Source organism: Cryptotermes secundus, unplaced genomic scaffold, assembly GCF_002891405.2.
Source record: "Cryptotermes secundus unplaced genomic scaffold, Csec_1.0 scaffold1115, whole genome shotgun sequence".
Classification (NCBI taxonomy): Eukaryota; Metazoa; Arthropoda; class Insecta; order Blattodea; family Kalotermitidae; genus Cryptotermes; species Cryptotermes secundus.
Window position 1 is genome coordinate 477,198 of NW_019733848.1, and position 6,000 is coordinate 483,197.

Genomic DNA, 6,000 nt, shown 5'->3' on the forward strand with positions numbered 1-6,000 from the left:
CTGAAGAGTCGTTTTAATATAATTCATAATTTTATTAAACATAAGCGCATTCTCTTCTGTTAACATCGACCAGTGCTAAATCCTCGTGTCACAACAAAGCACCACTGAATTTAATGATCTAATGTTGGCTATAATTCTGATATTTTCACATTTCTTAAAGGGTCCCTGCTCTAACTCATGGTGTGATAAGGCCACCAATCAGTACCTTTCTTATGTTAACAACAAAATTCGTCCATGTGTTTTAGACTAAAAGAGCCCTTATCAGCAATCTAAACACCACATATGTATTTCTTTGCAGAATCTCTACAAATTAAACTAAAACCAAAAAGTCTATTGTGGAAGATAAATCTTTTGCATAAGAGATTTTCAACCACCGTCCAGTGTGATTGAGAAGAGTTGTGTTTCTAATTGTCATCCTTCACATGTTTCGGTCGGAGCGATCATCTTCAGAAAGATATTAGCAATATATACAGAAACCACTATCAGCATGTCATGGATATAAATGTTGTATCTTTTAACTAGTGGTAACATGTACACTGATTTGTTAAAACATCTAAAAATTATTACAATAACTGTGTTTGCAAAGTAGTGTACAATATTTGTTCTATTCTAGAATCAATTTGGTCTGTGCCGTTACACTTCTCCGAATATGTTCCACAGAGCGGTTTCCTTGTCTGGTGACAAAGCGTTTGGTGTAGCGGTCCAGTTGTTCAGGCTATGCTGTGGAAAATATTCGTCTTCCATTAAGAAGATATGGAACGATACAGACCAAATTGATTCTAGAATAGAACAAATATTGTACACTACTTTGCAAACACAGTTATTGTAATAATTTTTAGATGTTTTAACAAATCAGTGTACATGTTACCACTAGTTAAAAGATACAACATTTATATCCATGACATGCTGATAGTGGTTTCTGTATATATTGCTAATATCTTTCTGAAGATGGTCGCTCCGACCGAAACATGTGAAGGATGACAATTAGAAATACAACTCTTCCCAATCAACTGGCGGTGGTTAACAATCTTATATACAGTTACTGATGTGAAGGGCCAGGATGAACCAAGTTAAATATATTTTTACTTTATAAAGTAAAACTGGTGTAAGGCACATAACAACGGCACACCAGAGTGAAATGTATTTCCTTCCTGGGTTATTATTACGGGCGCCTATAATAATAATATACCATGACCGTCTCTGTGGTCTAGTGGTCAGAGTCCCTGATTACAGATGCAGAGGTCCGGGTTCGATTCCCGGCTCTACCAGATTTTCTGAAAAGTAGTGGGTCTGGAACGGGATCCACTCAGCCTCGTGAGGATAATTGAGGAGCTATTTCAAGGAAATAGCGGCTCCGGTCTAGAAAACCGAAATTAAAGGCGGTGGGGATTCGTTGCAATGACCACGCAATACCATCTATCCGCTAAAATTGACACTAACTTCGACAAGCGGCGGTCGCTCAGTCGGTATAGTTCGCATGCGGACTAGAACCACGGAGTTTGTTTTTATAATATCGTCTCACAGCCCTATGGGCCTTCACGGCCTGTTACAGGAGTAGCTTTACTTTTTACTCACAATATGGTCATGTGATCGTTGCCGGGATGAGAAGGAAAAGTTAGTTCATGTTTGCATTGCGCTTCACAAAACTGAATATAATCTGAATTAATGCCATTGTCCAAGTGCACCGAATTCCGGCTGATAGCACTGTTCTGCTTACTAACAATCCCAGTAATTTTACTGGAGAAGTTATTTATTTCTAATTTCCTTAATGAACGACATTTTCTTGCATTCATCTGGCCCATTTCACACAACTAGGATCTATCCCTTTTATTTAGTCATAGTCGTATACAATCTCAGGGATAATGAATTCTTGAGAAAATTGCACTTGGTGATACAGGGGCCTATGGAATGGAACTTTGTCCGAAACATTTCAGATGTACATCTGTTGCAGCAGTGATGTTCCTGTGCTACAATTTGAGGACCTTAAAGTATTTAATTGTTCCAAAGAATACAAATGATTATCTTATTAATTTAGTGTATTAATAGTTATCTGATTATTTAAAGTTATCTGTCTATAAAAATGATTTGTGGTAGTCGTGAGCTTTTTAATGTTTCAACAATTTTTCCATATTTGAAGTTTGGTGCTTTCATAGCGTAAAATGCGCTATTGAAGAAAAGAGCAACTCCTCAGTATTATATCATGCAGCCATTATTCCTTCGAGGAAATGACCAGGAAAGCAACGTTTATTTGCACAGTGAATAGGAATTTATTCCTTTAAAAAAATGAAATTTTAGTTTATTCATTGTAAGTGAATTGTAATCTTAAACACACATGCGTTGTACGATAAATTGTCAGAACTTCTTTAATATAACTATTTTACAATTACAGGTTAATTTACTTGATCTTAAAAATTTTAATGAAATGTTTTCTGTTAGTGGGGGAAACGAGGAATGCATATAGGATATTGGTGGGAAAGTCAGAAGGAAAGAGACCACTGGGAAGACCAAGGCGTAAGTGGGTGGACAATAATAAAATGAATCTTAGTGAAATAGGATGGGATGGGATGGATTGGATTGATCTGGTTCAGGATAAGGACCAGTGGAGGGCTCTTGTGAACAAGGTAATGAACCTTCGGGTTCCATAAAATGCTCTGAAATTCTTGAGTAGCTGCAGAATTGGCGGCTCCTCAAGAAGGGCTCAGCGCCACGAGTAAGTGAGTAATGAGAACAAAGCGCTGAACAAGAAACATTTCGGGCGTTGTCTCCTGCATTAACGAAGTCAGTGCTTTAAGAACACGAGTCAGGAATGCAGCGCCCGTGGAATGGCAACGTGTGGCCCACTCTCACTTGCGTATTCTCATAATATTGCCCGTAAGCCAAGTTTGGATATTCTTGTCGATTGTATAACACACGGCGTAAAAGGATTTTTTGTGGATTTCACCATCTCCCGAGCATATCAAAACTACCAGGTTTCGGAAAATGGCCGCATTTCAGTCTTCAGATGAATAGGATAGGAAAACATATATTACGTATATTTTGCCACGGTCCAATGGTCGCAGCAGTGTAGGTTCCTTCGTAACCAGAACAGATGGAGACTAGTACAAAACTAGCTTAAGGAACACAGTGGTTTCAGCAAACTGCAATAATGGATGAAGTCGAAAATAATATTTCTAACAAGAAGTTAATACTGTATTACCTCATCATCATCATCAAATAACAATAAGAATACTGGTAATTCTTGTATTTATTTTGCCATTCCAATATCTCAGGCTGTACGAGGACACCAGCGAATGATACTGGAATCGGAATTGAAGTCTCGACCTTTGCTAAGAAACGGCACGTCTTATTTCTGAAATAGCTCTTAAGAGCTGTAACTTATGGTGATGTATCGATGGAAGGGTCACGTGTGGAAACTACAGCCCGAAATTAGAAATAGCAAAATTTATCCTAGATTCTCGAAGGGATATTTGATAACATGTAAATTATTTTAAAATGTTTCCCTTTTGAAAATAAATTTCTTTTATTGAAACTCTCACTAATTCACAGAGGTAAAGAAAAACTAATAGGGTTTGTAATACGTGGGGTATTGGGAAAATGAACAAACAGATTTACAGATAAGAAGACTGAGAATGCATGAATTGTGAGAAGCAATTTCACTGTATGAGAACACTGCCTCTGTCACATCAACCTCTGGTACACGCCCAGTACTCTTAAAGCTGCTGCAATCTTTATAAGTTGTTATTATTTCACAAGAAGTCAGGGTATTTAAGCATTAACATTCACACACATATTTGTATCGTTTTCAATCAAAATTTATAAGAGAATAATCAGAAATCTTCTAAGGTGGCAAAGATATTGCTGTCTATTACGAAACCCGAAAGCTAATGTACATCGAGATAAAACTCTGTGGAACCCCCGAAGCTGATGCGAAGTTGAGGGCGTTTTCTCGGGCGTCAGATCATTAGAAATGTGAGACTGCGGTGTGAACGCCAGAAATAGGGTGATTTGTGTTGAAATCAGGTCCAATTTCTATTTTAAGGTGCACATATAACGTCATATTTTGGGGCTGATTGATTAGAAAATAAAAAATCTGTGATTAAAGGATAAAATTATTAATTGTGGTGATCAGTGCATGCATATAAACAGTAATAAACATGAGCGCTTGAAAAGAGATTGAAAGCATAATTATCCGGGTGTTGCTCACTGCAGACTGGCAAAAACTGAAGGAGACTGAGCATATCGCAGTTGCTGTAATTATGGCAGTGGTCTGTTGTCTGCTACCCCTGCCTTGCCACAGAAAACACACGCCAAGTTTTCCCATGGGTGCAGTAGCAGGGAATGTTGGCCATCCATCACACAGTGATGCTCTTCAGCAGAGCCCATATCGGCGTCCACATTTCGAATAAAAGTGGGTGGTGACGACTGCAGAGTTAACCCAAGGGCAACATGCCAATCTGTTCCGAATGTACCTTCTGCCTTTTGTGGGAGTGCCAGGCCTTACATGAGCCTGGTCTGCAACCAGTTAACATTTAGGAATTCAGTTCTTACGCCTACAAATCGATTACTGCTGTTTAGGAAAATTGTAGTAGTCTATCTTCTCCTTCACTCTATTTTCTTGCTTGACTTATTTTGCAACCCTGAAGATGGAGGCGATATTTTCCTCCGAAATGTCGGTAGACTTTCAGCATACTACATGATGTTATATCCGGCCCTATGAGAACCTCAGATCCTGCATAAACGCTATTTATTCTGAGCATCATAAATATCTCCGCTCAGGATAGAGACCAGTGGAGGGCTCTTGTGAGCACGGTAATGAACATTTGGGTTCCATAAAATGCTGGAAAGTTGTAGAGTAACTGCATAACTTGCGGCTTCTCGAGGAGGGCTCGCCGTCATAAATGAGTATCACTATAAAATCACATTTTGGGCGACATTCAGAACTTCTGAATGTTAGGATGGATAGTGCCTACATCTGTCGATGTGATTCAATTCACTTTATCTTTGTTATGGCAACCAACAATGAGGAAAGCTTGTGTCTGTCTTCTGAAGTCACTATAGTTACTATTTCGTGCATGAAAGGTGAACCACGCAAATGGAAAAAATTACAAAACGAAGATCAGCATAATTCATGTATGTATTTCACAGGCATTGTCAAGCTTAGTAACAGTAAATTTTAGATTCTGGTCATTGTAATAAGTCTTTTTCTGTAACTTAGATAAAAATGTAATTCTTTTGTGCAATCACATAAGGATTGTTAAAAATTTAGGAGAATTGGAAAGTCCATTTTGTGGCATCTAATTTAGTTCGTTTATCATTTCCCAACGAACGAATCGCTACTGTAATCTATCAGCTCTCTCAAGTGATATAATATTTAAGAATATTGATGTGTAAATAACACATAATTAGACATCAACATGTTACCTTCTATCAAAACGACACTTTTTCGTGTTACTTGCGTGTTACGACGTGAGTCTCTTCTTCCAATGACCAGCAATTATTTGCTGTCATGTTCAGACCGCAGCCCCCTGATGTCTCTTACTCATTCCACAGTTCTGGTAAAAAATTTTCCCTCATACATGACAAATTACAGAGATTTTTTGGAAAAAATCGTCTAATTTGAATGTAGTGGTAAAGAAAGCTACATTCAGGCTCATAATGCAGCCTGATTTTGAAATTTATCGAAGATATTTTCAACAAATATTTTCTAATGTGTATCTTCACTATACAGGGTCCGGCAAATCGACCTCCCGTATTTGGTGAGGGCGCTGTGTGAGTTGTGGTGGGGATACGGCGGCGGAGGGGGTATCGATGGATAGAGGTATAAGTGCCATTTGCAGTAGTCACAATGGCGTGGCACGGTGAACATCGTGCGTTTGTTGTGGAAGAGTATATTCGTAATGGTGAATCGGTGATTACTACTCAGCGAGCATTTCGCATTCGGTTCGAACTTGGCCGACATGATCCTGTTCCGGATAGAGAAACTATTCACGTTTTAGTATC

General features: G+C 38.5%; 1 protein-coding gene across 1 annotated transcript in view; it reads left to right on the forward strand.

Annotated features, from left to right (window-relative positions):
* The window catches only part of LOC111868306, a 168,875-nt gene that overhangs the window by 149 nt on the left and 162,726 nt on the right, over positions 1–6,000 (forward strand). The gene's annotated exons all lie outside the window — the stretch shown is intronic.